Source organism: Schistocerca americana, chromosome 5, assembly GCF_021461395.2.
Source record: "Schistocerca americana isolate TAMUIC-IGC-003095 chromosome 5, iqSchAmer2.1, whole genome shotgun sequence".
NCBI classification, from domain to species: domain Eukaryota; kingdom Metazoa; phylum Arthropoda; class Insecta; order Orthoptera; family Acrididae; genus Schistocerca; species Schistocerca americana.
The window spans coordinates 458,849,034-458,864,648 of NC_060123.1; positions in this window are offsets into that span (position 1 = coordinate 458,849,034).

Below are 15,615 nucleotides of genomic sequence, written 5' to 3' on the forward strand. Positions count from 1 at the left end.
ATGCAAAATGAGGTGAGAAGATTGGGAGAAGCATTCAACAAATTCCATTAGAAAACAGAAAGACATGGAATACTCAAAGGAAGTGCTGGAGTATGTGAGAGAGTACACAGGACATACAAGAAATTAAGGAGTGAGATGACTCAGGTAACAGGACTTATTCCACATATGCAAAGGAAGATACGTGAAAACGGACATAATGAAAGTTGTTCCCATATTATATTATACTATATTTAATTAATGATTGCGGGCTCATTAAAAGCTATTATCTCATGATTAGGATCAATCCCTCTTTCCTCCTAGGCAGTGATCATTCATTAACATTTATGTCATAAGAAAAAGGATTATTAATAAAAGTTATGTTAAATGACAATTATGTGTTATTCCTTGAACCGATGTAACATCTCTGAAATGACATTAATATATAATTTGTGTTAAATACTGAACTGAGATAGGAAGTAAATTGAAATTAGTGAACATTTGATACAGACAATAGAAGCAGAAGCGCTTAAGGTTTCTCTTCTCTAAAATGGCAAAATAGTTACGAACTTTAACTCAATAGTCAACATTAGCATTTCATACTTATTTTGACAACGCGCTGTTAAGCAAAGGAACATTGAGTCTCTGTACGAGTAATAAAATTAAATCTAAAAACATAATTAATAACGGCGAACTCCGCATTAACAAACTGTATTGCGTGTCGTCATCGGGCAATAACTGCGCAACCCTGGAGACTTGTGTGGTGAAATTAAAAGTCGGGCATATAAAACAAACTTAAAAATCCATTCAAGCTACAGTGGAGTTGGCACAACACGACATGGGCAGTTATAGATGGCGCGTATCCAAGGTGGGGCCCGAAAAGGTAAATAAAATTACATAAAATTGACTATTGCAGTGTGAAGTGTGATTATTAGTATTAATGGACTGTGAACAATTAATTGTCTGGATTGAACTGTCTGTTTCATGCACATGATTACGTGCGTGGAACATGACGATTAATGCCGGAAAGCATAACTTCGGATCGACAACTACGAGAGACAGATCGACAGAGGTACGAACCCATGATACGCAAGAGAGCGTACAGAGGAGGTAAGAGACATTATTGACATAGGGTGAAATCCGGATTTACCTGAAATCACTGGTTGAAGTAAATATTGGACAGTACCCATTATGTTTTAAAATAACCAATATTAGTGGTGGATAAATGAGGCAAGTTCAGAACTTTGTATTTTCTATTGCAGTGTATTATTTTTGTGGTGTTATAGACGATATGTTAATAGATTTGGTTAGGAGATTCCAAGTGTGATTATTATGCCTAAGAAAGTTTATATGTTAAGGTCTAGAACAGGAGCAAATATTGATACTGCAATCATGGAAGGAATAAGTACTGATAATGATAATCATGTTGAGAATTTAGATAATAATGCAGTTGATTATTTGTTAGCAGTAAATGGGACAATGATGACCGAACATAACCCAGTAGATAAGCACAAAGCATCAGGCAGTGATGTGGTAGAGACTGTAGGAAGAATGGAGGAATCTATTGAACCGAGTGGCAAATTTGATAGATCATGCAGTAACATAAGCCTAGAGATGTTATTTGACTTTTTGGTACAGTCGAAAGATTCAGATCAGAAATTCGAAGAAGATATCCTTGAAGCTAATAGACAACGGGATCTTAGAGAACAGGAAGATAATAAACAGTGTGAGCTCAGAGAACAGAAATTCAAGAAGGATATTCTTGAAGCTAATAAAAATATCCTTACGAAAGCTATTCATGCCTTAGAAGGTAGAATTAAGCAAAGAGATGAATTTTTTGTTTCAAAATTAGAACAGTTAACTATAGGACTAAAAGAATCTGACGAGAGAAGCGATATTTTACAGGATTCTGTAACCACTTTAGAGAGTGAAGTCAAGGAAATGCGTGTTGATCAGTCGAAGGTGGTCGAACAGGTCAATCAAATAGCCGAGCGAGTAGAAAATCTACAGATAAAGGGACAATAGTATATTGACGAATACCTTAGTAAGCAATCAAGTAAAATTGAAAATGAGTTTTCTGCTTGGTTAGATAATACAGCTGGGGAAGTTATCGAGTCTGCGTGTCAACAGGCAAAACAAAACTCAACGCAAGGTGACAGCGGTGACGACTTAGAACAACTGAAGGCTGAATTTACAGCTATTAGACGAATGTCACTTATAGAGGATGGGTCAGCACAACCTAGAACGTATAATAGGTATTCTGAACACGGCTCTATTAAAGATTCTCCAGTAAAAAAGAAAAATAGAGACGAGTGTTATAATCATAGTTCTAATAATATTCATGAGTCATATAGAGATGATCGTGAGTTTGATCGCAGGGGATATGTTACATCTACGAAAGTACACCACAATATCTTTAAAGCGAGACAGTTCCAAACATTTACTAATGATAAGAATTCAGTTCATCCTATGGTATTTATAAAAAGCTTTCATAACGTATTTCCCAGATTGTGGGAAGAGCGTGATAAAATACAATTTATTATTTCCAAAACCAGTGGTGAGGTATCACTTTGGGCATCAGAAGTAGCTGAAGACTGTGATTCATGTAAAGAGTTTGAAAGGTTATTTGTGTCTAAGTATTGGTCACAGAGTCGTCAAAATAGACTGCATAATCAAATATATAGTCCTGAATATTATAACGTAATGAAAGAAACTCTCCATAAATACTTTGAGAAGTATATCAATAAAACTCGATATGTAGACAATCCCATCAGTCAGAGGGAAGTTACCCGAATACTAAAGAGTAAACTACCCATTCATTTAAGAGAGAAATTAATAAATGTAGACGATGATGATATCGAATAACTTTTGTCCATAATCGACTCGTTAGATGTGATTCAGGAAGATGCGAAGAGCATGGGATGTAAATCATATGGACTGAACGGTTGTAATTCTCAACATAATTGTTGTGAAGGGTGGAATACTCCGAAGAAGTCTAACGGGAATGGTAATGGGCAATATTATAACCATAATCAGTGCGATTATAATAATGACCGTAACAATGGTAACTCTTATGGATATAGACCCGATAAATCCAATAACCAACGGGAGAATAACGATCTTAGTAATAGGATTTTGGATAAGGGAAATAAGAAATATAATGGTCAGATTCAAAATAGGAATAATAATGTGGATAATGGTTCGCAGAAGAGAAAATATGACGATCGATTGGGACAGCAATTCACAACACAAGATAGGCAGGTGCCATGGAATAACAGACAAAATACTCAGTGGGCAGCTCCCACTAATGTAATAACCAATGCAGGACAATATGTACCAGTACCATCAGTAGATTGTTCGATTAACGGTAATCATGAATGGAGAAACAATAATGCTGACGTGCAGGTAGCAGTGTTGGATGAAGTTAGCAGTCACTAAAATAACGACCCAACAAACTAGAGCCAGCTGCTCTTCGCCTTCCAAGTGCAGCTGGCGAGGATGAGGAAGGAAATAAAGATCTGATGGTTTACGTGTTAAGATATAATGATGGGATAGATGTCAAGGAAGAGTTATTAGAGAATCCAGGGAAATGGAATGATAAACCTAAAGAGTTGGCACAAGCTTTGGTAAATATTAAGTTTCTTAGTGAAGATACTAGTATTCTGTTAGATACTGGCACGTCATTTAGCGTGATCAATGTTGGCTTGTTCAAATTTTTAAATAATAAACAAAAATTACCAGTTCTTCCATTATCTAACTGTGTGTTATCGGGAGCATTAGGGACACATTCTGTACCCATAAAGGGCCAAATGCAGGTAGAAATTATAGCTCAGGGAAAAAGACTTAATAGCACCTTCCTGATAGTGCCTAAATTGTCCTATTCATGTATCTGGGGCTGGGATTTTATGCGAGAGCAAGAAATAAAACTCAACCTTGCTAAAGGTGTGTGTTGTCTAAATAATAATGGGCACACATTAAAGTTGGTTAATAAATGGGAATTACTAAACAAATTCTGTAATAGAATTAAGATTACGATGGCTAATGCTTTTGTAATACCACTAGCGGTATAGGAACAAGTAAACTCTTTAAGTGTGAAAGGAGCGCTAGGAATACAACAGTTGATACAAAGTAAAGTATCGGAATCTGAATATTTAACTCAAGAACAAAGAAGCGAATTAGCTGAATTGTTAAGTACCAATTCAAGTGTGTTCGACCACTTAAGAATTATGAAAATGAAATGGATATCTATCCATATCAAATGTTTTGCAAAGCCTCGTATTCGGTTCCCTGGGCGAAAAAGGAGAAAGTGGTCAAGGAAATCCGGAAAATGTTAGACAGGGACATTAACAAAATAATAAAACCTGTTCGCACCAGACCTGAAAATATTGAAGAAATCATACAAGGCTTCCATGGTGTGAAGTATCTCACATCATTAGATTTGAGATACTCATACTGGCAGATAAAATTAGCTGAGAATTCTAGAAAGTATACTGCTTTTATTTTTGCAGGAAAATAACAATGTACGTGGATGATCTTTTGATATCAACATCCATGTGGGAAGAACATATGGATGTGCTGAGTAAAGTGTTAGTGAGATTTCATGAATATGGTGTGACAGTAAACTTAGATAAGTCTAAATTTGGTAGAGATAAAATTAAATTCTTAGGGCATATAATATCTCTTGAAGGAATAGTTCCTAACCCTAAGAAACTGGATGCTATTAGACATTTTCTTTATCCACAGATGAAGAAACAGCTTAAAGCCTATTTAGGGTTAGCATCTTTCTTCAGACGATTTTTACCTAATAATTTGTTAAATAATGATTCACTTTTAGGACTATTAAGGAAAAATGCACTGTGGGAGTGGGATAAGGAGTGCAGTAAAGCATTTGACAAAATAAGGGAATCTTTATTGAATTCTGATATCTTAAGCCACCCTGATATGAACAAAGAATTTTGCATCGTGACGGACGCGTCGGTGACAGGGATCGGCTCTATGTTGTTTCAGACCGAAGAACCTGGAAACATAAAAGATATCAATGTTATATCCTTTGCAAGTCAAACTCTATCCAATTGTGAAAGGGCCTATACAACGACCGAATGGGAAATATTAGCTGTGGTCTGGGCACTTAAGAAATTTAGATATTTTGTTTATGGTCGAAAGATTGTGGTTTACTGCGATCGTAAGGCATTGACTTTTCTTATGACCTGTAATATTCTACATACGCAGTTGATAAGATGGGCTTTAATTTTGCAGGATTACCAAATACAGATACAGTACATTAAAGGTAAAGAAAATATAGTCGCTGATGTGTTGTCAAGGTTACCACAGGGAATGGATGATGAAAATCAAATAGTAGAACCAGAGAGAAGTTTTCGAGTGATGAAAATTCAAGTAGTGCCCTTCCAAAAAGTAGTAGAAAGTATGTGTAAAATATGTCTGTGTTACAACAGTTAGATCCATACTGGAAAGACATAACAAATAAAATCCGGAGTAGTGTAGACGACCCTCAAACACGTAATTATAAGATCCATGAAGGAATATTGTATCATAGAGCAATAATGGGAGAAAATAAATGGAAAGTTTGTATACCTAAGGATTCGGTAAATACATTTGCATGGTATACGCATTTTTCGTGGGGGCATTTTAGTGCAAACAAATGTACCGAGAAATTAAAGCGACACTGTTTTATACCAAATATGAAAAGGTAATTATCTGAGATATTAAGAAAATGTCCACTGTGTCAGAAAGTGAAACCTATTATGTATAGTAATAAATTATGGTTACAACCTATCATACCATCAAAACCACTAGAATTAGTATCATGTGATGTAATTGGTTCATTACCCACGACTAAAGGTCGATTTAAATATGTGATTGCATTTTATAATGTGTTTTCTAAGTATGTGAAAATGTACCCCTTAAGATGAACAAGTGCAGGACCTATGTTAAATAAATTATTAAAGGATTATATCTCTAAAATAGGTCAACCTACTGCCTTGTTAACTGATAATGCGTCTTATTATACCAGTAAGAAATGGAAGGATTGCATGGACAAACTAAGTATTAAACATATATTTATTTCCCGCTATCATGCGGAGGCATCTCCAGTCGAAAGATTATTTAGAGATTTTAATAGGTACATAAGAACATACATAGATACAAATCATTATAAATGGATAGAATATTTATCTACATTTGAGAAAAATCATAACAAACTTCCTCATTCATCAACCAAAAGTATTCCATTGGAAGTACTGTTAGGCAAGCAAGCTTCAGTAGAATGGATTAAACATTTACCCAGGCTGGAGGAACCAAAAATATACCAAAGTCAATTATTGGACAAGGTTCATCAGGAGTTGCAAAAAGTGGCTTTAATGAGAAAAAGGAAATACGACAAGAATCTCGTAAAAACAGTTACTTATAAGATTAATGAGAAGGTACTTTTAAGAAGACATGTTAAGTCCTCATCTTCTAAAAGACTGAATAAAAAATGGCAACATATATATACTGGACCTTACCAGGTACTGGATATTCCACAACCTGGTAGCTATCTATTAGGGGAAGTAAAAAATGGGGGGCTACCTAAAGGGTTGTTCCCTCATAAAGACATTAAACAATATTATGAATAACAAAGAGAGACAATAAACACAGAATATTTTAGTAATTGTTTAGTGATATTAAGAATATGAATGAGTAGAAATAGATTTAAGTATTTTTTTTTTGTTAAATGTTCATATTGTTAGTATAGTTTTCTTTAGTTTTAAGAAAAATTATGCCTTCATATGTAGAGTCAATATCAAGAGGCTTGCATTTGTAAAATAACATAGTGAGTACTGAGACAGTATTTATAGAATTATCATGAAGACAATTGTCTGGTAGTAAAATGTCAGTAATTTCTCTTGAGAGGGTTGATCCATTAATGAAGGCAGATAATAAAGAGAAGAAAAAAAAAAACAAGGTGCAACGATTGTGTCAGGAACTGAAAATAGACAGAATCTTGATACATTCCAAGTCATAACTGTAGTTATGTCTTAAATAAAACAAACAATTTATAGTGCAAATAATATGAACGGATAATTAGTGGAGCAAACATAAATGAATAACTATTAGAACAGTAGGTTAGTGATCATGTAGTAATCAAAGTATTACAAGACATATAAAGTGAAGTACGGAAAAGAGATCAGACATGATAATTATTTTGTTACAGTGCTACAAGATGTGTTGTGATCGTTGTGTTTTTATTTTATGTACCGTGATATCCGGATGTAACTGATCAACTGTGCTCGAGAGTCATTGAGATGGCAGTATGATGTCATGGCATAGCTGCTTAAACCACCCAATGGGGCGAGACGTCGTGGTACCGCAGCTTAAATAACCGATGGGGCGAGTCGTCGTGGCGCCGCTGCCTAAACAACCTGAGGGGGCGAGATTATGTAGAATTGTTGTAGAAGGCTTCACACAACATTAGAAAACCATGCCTAATTCAACCTGGAGCTAGTACCAGCATGAGAGTAATGTCGTTCGCATGTTATAAGAAGAGGCGACGACCGAGTGCTCATGCAACAGTCATTCTGCAATTCAACCAGTTCGCAAGCTATATGAAGAAGTGACTGGATATCAAGAACACCAGATGCTACAAAACCGACGAGATGCACAATAGACAAGTCGTTTGCTTGATATTAGAGGCGACGGCATAATAATCATGCAATAGTTACTGTTGTAACACTTGCTGGTCCGCAAACCATAAGAAGAGGCGGCCAGCCGTTACAAAAAAACAAAATAGACATGTCGTTCGCAAGTCGTATGAAGAGGCAACGACTGGAGTATCATTGAAATCTGGTGTTGCAACAATCGCTGGTTCGCAAGCCATAAGAAGAGGCAGCCAGCACAGAATAACGACAATTGGTAGTCGAGTCGCGTAATTATTGAAGAGGCGACTCGAAAATGACAAGAATAACGTCGTGATTATGCAGTCCCACTGTGCAACCGCACAGCTGGCTGCATGATGGCAGATATCCGAAGAAGACGAGATGACTTCGTGTGAGACTACGAGCAACTCTACAGAATTCAGAAAAGAAAATTGTACTGGAATAATTAAGAATTATCATAGACTGACTTATTTAGTAGTTGTCGTTCCTAAAATGAAATGATATTGTAATGTACTTTTTTTGGAACAATTTGAAATTATTTAAGGATAGAGATTAACTGGAATATTTAAGACATGCTAACTTAATCAGTAAAAGAAAAATGAACTTTGTACAAATCATGTAAAAAAGAATATTGTATCATATCCATTTTGTGCACTGTTGTGCTAAAAAGAAAAACCTAAGAGGCTTGGTCCTCACAGTTCCCTAATGCCTCAAATACCTATCACCATTAACATGTCCCCAAATAAATAAGTTATAGGTGGACAGTAAGAAACCATTATAGTTTTGAGCTAAAATGCTGCTGCCTTTAAAGTGAATTCAAGCCAGCAGCATTTGGGGGGGCTTGTATAACGGATCTTTTATGTTGGGATACATTCATTTTATTTTTTGTTAGATGTTTTCGTTAAATAGCTGAATAAATTGTAATTAGGAATAATTTAATTAAGCAGAGTAGAAAAGATAAAGTCAAAGAGATGTTCATTGAACGGACATTGTCGTAATGTAATGTCATTGCGTTGTTCGGTTGTTAAAACAAGTAGTGTGCATTCCGTTCTGCTGTTCGGTCGTGCGCGTATCTGAAAGGAATTATTTCGGGGACTAGAATAAACTTTCACATAATCGTTACGATTCGATGTTCTGACGAAAGGGGTTAACCTCAGTGTTAATTTGAATTTTGGGCGACAGGATTAAATTGACAGATACGTGAAAACGGACATAACGAAAGTTATTCACATATTATCCTTGAACGTGACTTTTTATTTAATTAACAATTGCGGGCTCATTAAAAGCTATTATCTCATTTTTTAAATCATAATTAAGTTTAAACGGAAGTAAAGAGAGATGGAGGAGGATTTGAGGAAATTTTTTTAGAAATATTTTGGTGTTTTTAATGAGAAACTAAAAGGGTGAAGAATGATCAGTGTAAACTAAAGCTATGATCACATGAACCATCTTTCATTAAACTTTATTGAATACCAATGTATAGGAGAGAGGCTGTAGAAAGAGAATTACAAAAAAATGGAAAGTTCACAACTTATAGAGAGAAGTTGCAGTAAATACAACAACCACTTATTGTACCATAAAATGATATTGAGGGATAATCCTTCTATTAAATTCCGGACATTTAAATAAAATATTAGAGACCGAAACTGACCATCCTGAAAATATTGACAAGCTATTGCACAAATTTAATGATGAAACTTATATGACTAGTCTTTACCTTACCTCAAATTCTCACCAGATATCACTGGAACCCAATTCTAGAAAATACACTGCTTTTCTGTATAGTGACAGATCTTATCAATACTGTGTTGTATCATTTGGATTAAACACTTCTGTGGCTGAGTTTATTAGAGGTTTAGATTTAGTTTTGGGAAAGGAATTAATTACAAGATTGTACTAGATGTTTTAGTTACTGTAAAAAGTTGGGAAGAACGCTTGGAATCATTGAGAGATTTGGGGAGGAAAGTTAAGGGAAGGAGGTATTTGTTAAATACGAAAAGTGTAAATTCACCATAAAACACTGGCTTCAGTCCGGAACTGCGCTGCTGCTGTGGTCGCAGTTTCCAATCCTGCCCCAGCCATGGATGTGTATGCTGTCCTTAGGTTAGTTAGGTTTCCAATTGAACCATTTTTGTTGTTGTTGTTGTTGTTGTTGTTGTTGTTGTTGTTGTTGTGGTTGTTTTTCAGATATGGCAACAGTTTAGAGAGACCAAAACTGTATCCTGAAGACCAGGACAGGGGCAACCATGAGTGACTTCAGAAAAAGGACTGTTATTTGGCTGTAAAGGCATGACATACTGCCCCAGTACTGCACGGCAACTGGCATGAGCTCACAGTGTTCATGGAACGTGTTGTATGGAGGCAAACAGTGTGCAGAAGGCTTCATCGGAGCGGCCTTTATTGTTGGAGACATACTGTAAGTCTACCTCTGAGGCATCTTCACAGAAAACAACGTCTAGAGTGGAGTAATCAACATGCCACTTGGACAGTGGAACAGTGGGCAAATGTTTTCACAGATGAGTCCCAATATAGTCTGGAAAGTGATTCTCCATGGATTTGCATCTGGAGGGAACATGGAACACGGTTTCTGAATACAAACGTTGTGGGAAGAGACTGAGATTGAGGAGGACCCCTAAAGGTCTGAGCAGGAATAATATTTACCACGCGAACCCCTCTTCATGAAATTGTACAGGTGAATTTACAAGCTTTAACTGGTGTCAGGAATTGTGAAAAGGTCTTGGGACCTCATTTGCAGTTGTGCTGTGAGTCCAGATGTCATATTGATGGATGCTTAGCCTCATAGAGCAAGGGTGGTTCATGTTTCTTGGAAATGGAAGATACTGCACGCATAGCGTGGCCTGCTCGCTCTCCCCATTTGAATCCCATAGAGCATGTCTGGGATGCACTAGGAAGGCAGCTTGCATTGTGCAGCTGTACAGGAAAAATGAGCATTACTGCCTCAACATGAGCCAGATGACATCATTCACAGCATGCCCAGTCATTGTCAGGCCTATATTGCTGCCAGAGGTGGTCACACACCATACTGAGCACATTAATGTGTTGTTAGAATATTTGTGCAAATGCGTTAAGTTGGGAAAACTGAAGAACATTTTTGTCTACTGTTATGCATGTTGCAGTTGTTCGTGTTCTGTATTCTTTACATTGTTTCTACTTTACTATCAGCTGTTTATACTATTTTGTGGCAAAACAAACACAACCTTGCAGAATTTCCTTTTATTGCTTTAATTTTGGACACCAGTTGGTACTGATGGCAGTCCTGTTTCATCTGACTGAGGCACATTAAAATGTGGAGTGCCACAAGGCTCCATGTTGGGACCTTTACTATTTCTTATCTTCTTCAACAACTTCCCACTTTGTACAAACACTGAAAGCAAATTTACTCTTTTTGCTGGTGACACTACTATTTGAAAGCCAAACAACCCATGGCCTTGAAAACAAACATAATGCTGTACTTGTAGACATCTTACACTGGATTAATCCATTAATGCCCATGGTATATCATTTGTTGCAGACATTTTTTTAATTTTGTATTGTTACTACTAGATGGAATGGTGTAGGCTGCTTACAGTTGTTTTCATGTACAGTCAGTGGGTGTGGCTCCACAACAATGGTAGTGTTCAGTGACGCAGAATTCCATTATTGCACAGTTAGCCATTTCCTCGCAGTGCTACTCTGAGCCAGCAAGATAAGTGTGACAGGTAAGAATTTTATCCTATTTTAATGAAATTACATTAAAGAGTAATCAGTTACCTTTTTTAAATTTGTTTTTAGTTAATTTGCCTTTCTTTCCTTCTGTACGTACGAACTTTGTTGTAGAACCTCTTATTTACGTGTGGTAATAAAAATTCATTTACACAGAATTAAGTACATTTAAAATTACGTGAATTCATATTAACTGATTAAGAATATTTAGTTGAGAATTAAATCCTTTACATAATTCGGCCTTGGCACACATTTTCTAAATGCAGTGGTTTTTTTTTTTTTTTTTTTTTTTTTTTTTTTAATATTTACTGAATTCTTTCCCGGTGTTAGCTATGGAACACAAGACTGTCTCTATTAGCAGAAAATGGTTAAATATTGCCAAGCCGACGATGGATTATCATTGATAAAACACACTTCACTATACTTTAAGTTATTTGAAAGAACCAAAATTGTTAAATTTCAACGTTAACTATCCGCCTATGAATGCACAAATGTGAAACTAGTAATAAATTCCGTCAGTCTCAGGATCGCTGTAAAAGAAAAACATTTTCTTAATTCACTGCTAATTTTTATCTGCTCCCGTTTTACGGGTTTGGTTAATTTTTCTTAGCGGAACAATTTTTTAAATGTGCCGCCGCTGCAAATCGTTCGGTCGCGGCACAGCCCAGCAACATTGCTAAAAATGCTGAAAATTCTTTAAAGAAATATTATAGATGACATGGGCAAGCTAATTTACATTAGTAATACACACTTTTGTTAAATTATAATGTATTTAGACCACAACAATAATTCAACTTACATTAGTTTGTAATTTCTCCTCTAATGGCGGCTAAATCTTGATACAGACAAAAAGAAGTCTACCCATTCATAAAATGCTACATCACAGGTTCCTCTCACTTTCAGCTCTCCAGGGAGACGACAAAGAATACACACTACGTGATGCTTTTTATACTACTTCTGACCATTAACATCTCTTTGTAATCTTACAACATTATTCTCCTCTGTGGCTGAATTTTACATTTTTGTTATCGCAGATATTGACACATTTCGCAATTACATTACGAGTATAGAAATATTACAATCATAAGTACATCGAGAATATTACTACAGAAAATATTACAATAATAACGGATGTCCTTTACACAAAATTAAATAATATTTTTTGTTAAATAATCACAGTATATACAAATTGCTCCTTAGCGGCGTATATAGTACAATCAAATTTTAGTTTATTAATAGTGTGAGTGTTGTCAGGGAACGCTACACTATACTGAAACTGTTTGTATTGGTATAAAGTTTGGTTTATGCTTTAAGTATTAGATCAAATAACAATTGAGAATGATGTTTCTGCTTGTAAAATCTTTATCTAGGCTTGTGTAATAGAGTAATAGTTTGTCTTTTGATATATGGTTCAAATGGCTCTGAGCACTATGAGACTCAACTGCTGAGGTCATTAGTCCCCTAGAACTTAGAACTAGTTAAACCTAACTAACCTAAGGACATCACAAACATCCATGCCCGAGGCAGGATTCGAACCTGCGACCGTAGCGGTCTTGCGGTTCCAGACTGCAGCGCCTTTAACCGCACGGCCACTTCGGCCGGCTTTTGATATATCATACAATGGGAAACTATAACTATCTTTAAACATAATTCAAGAAACATTTCTTTTTTTTTACTTTTAAAGGAGAATAATAGATGCAGTTGTTTCCTGAGGCCATTTTGCTAGATTCTTATGTTGTATTTTTTTTTTTTTTTATTGACAGGTCAAATAAATACTATTATAATCCTGACAATCACCACGATGCGAAAGAGATTTTAATACTAATTGAGAATCTCAGTGATGAAGATAGTATTTGCAGTGAAACAGAATGAGCTGATGAGCTAGATTTAGTCCTTCTTCCACCATGTGATGGAAATGATTCCAACTGTGGTGATGTTCCTAGTGATGATGACTCCTTACCTTCAGTGACATTGGTAAAGCATTCTTTCACATCCAATGGAAGGACAAACCACTTCAGAAGGAAACAGAAAAAATGTCCAGAATGAGATTTGCACTCTGCAGCAGAGTGTGCACTGATATGAAACTTCCGGACCGAGATTCGAACTCAGGACCTTTGCCTTTCGCAGGCAAGTGCTCTACCAACTGAGCTACCCAAGCACGACCCAAGTCCTGTCCTCACAGCTTTACTTCTGCCAGTATCTCATCTCCTAACTTCCAAACTTTACAGAAGTAAAATCACACCAAACCCTACTACACCCTGAATAATCAGCTGAGCAGTTTACAAAAGTTGGTGGAGACATACAGGGTTGTACTGCTTTGTGTGTATTTGATCTAAATCTACTACATATAGAGGGTCATCTTTATAAATAACATCTTTATGTCCAAACTTTTGGCAACTGAAGCATCATATAGTGTTTGGAATACACAGTCTAACTATAAGATGGATAAACACAGCTATATCATCTCCAGCGTTATAGAGAAACAAACGCTACAGCCCTCCCCCAGTCCAAATGAAACATTTAATTTCTATTAATTTTTTTTTTTTTTTGACATCACAAGTGCCCATTTCCTCTAGAACTCTTTGGAGTCAACTTCCATTAAAAGCAGGCAACTTCCCCTTTGCTAAAATTAAGTATGTTATGCACTTCAGGCAGGATTGTCGCCTACTATTTTTACTCTGGACTTAAGACGCTTGTAATGAGACCCTTTTGACCAGTAGTACTGTTTCAAGCCTTTGTTAGTATTGAAAAGGATGAGATTTTCAGAGCACCTCTCTTCTTTCTTGATTACTACAAATGAATTGTTGGTTTGGGAATACCACAAAAAACATTTATTTTCTTAGGACTTCCCATCTGAGCTTTCCCTGTTGATCAAGTACTGGAATAAATGGTTGATACAGACAGAGTCCTGCATAGCGGAAAAAGCCTAACATGACTAGTGTTTGGCAACTGCCCCACAGGTTACCTACTAATTGTTTTGTGTCAAAAGCAATCCACCTCATGAGCAAATAGCATACACTGATGCGGAGATGTCATCTGGATGAGGAAGTCAAATCTCCCTTTTTGCAAAACACAATCAAACCATTATACCCAGAGTTTACAGAACTAGAGGACTGACAACACTGCCCAGCCCCCAGCTTGGAAACCCCAAGTTCATCATGCCTTTATGTAGCCATTGCTAGCTTAACCCCCTGCATTGAAAATCCTTGGAATTCTCCTTTGCTGTGGTGTGGGGTTCATTTGGCCTCTCTGCTGATGCCTGCCCAGCAAGGAAGAGCCTGATAAGAGACAACTCACCACCGGCACGCCCTCGGTTTCAATGGCGCCCTCGGTTTCAATGGGCAGCACAAACAGTGCTGCTTTATGCTGAAGTCTCCTATGATACCGAAACCCCTAAATATGATAATGAGAACAATAAAAACTTGCACATAGGAATACAGCAGTATTGCTGCTTTAAACCTCTGCAACCACCACTGGATACTGCTATGATGCACTGTTTCCTCCCCATAAACAGGGAGCAGATTCCTGTGAATCAATTGGCAGAGTCATCGCTGGTCTTGAACAGGAACTCCATCACCGACCGTTGTCGCAACCTGACATTTACTTCACAGTCCATTATGGCTCACCTGTTCATAAAAGAAAATACTTTTATACACCAACTTACAGCTAAATGTTCCAAGTATGTTCACAAAAAAATTTCATTCTCCTCCTGTAAAAAATAAAACAATTATAGATGACTGTGTAACACTTTTTGAACGCCCTTTGTATGTATTATTCCAAGCAGGACTTGCACTGTTTATGTGCAGTTTCATTTGTGCTAAGGATTTCCACCATCAAAAAAGTTTAAAGAAACTTGTTGAGCACCTAACATATATAGTTGTGATTGTAGTAAATAGTTCATGAAATTTCTAAGTAGATGACAACAATTGTGAACAACTGTACATCCATTAAGACATAACTTGGCTGCTAAATTAGTCGAGTGCTAACTTCACAATAATCTAGACCAAGTGAGGTGGCTCAGTGGTTAGCACATGGACTCGCATTTGTGAGGGCAATGGTTTAAACCCATATCCAACCATCCTGGTTTCGGTTTTCCATGATTTCCCTAAATCATTTCCGGCAAATACCAGAATGGTTCCTTTGAAAGGACATGGCCGACTTCCTTCCCACCCTTCCCTAATCTTATGGGACCAATGACCTCGCTGTTTGGTACCCTTTCCCGAATCACCCAACCAACCAACAATAATCTTGGCCTACCTATGTT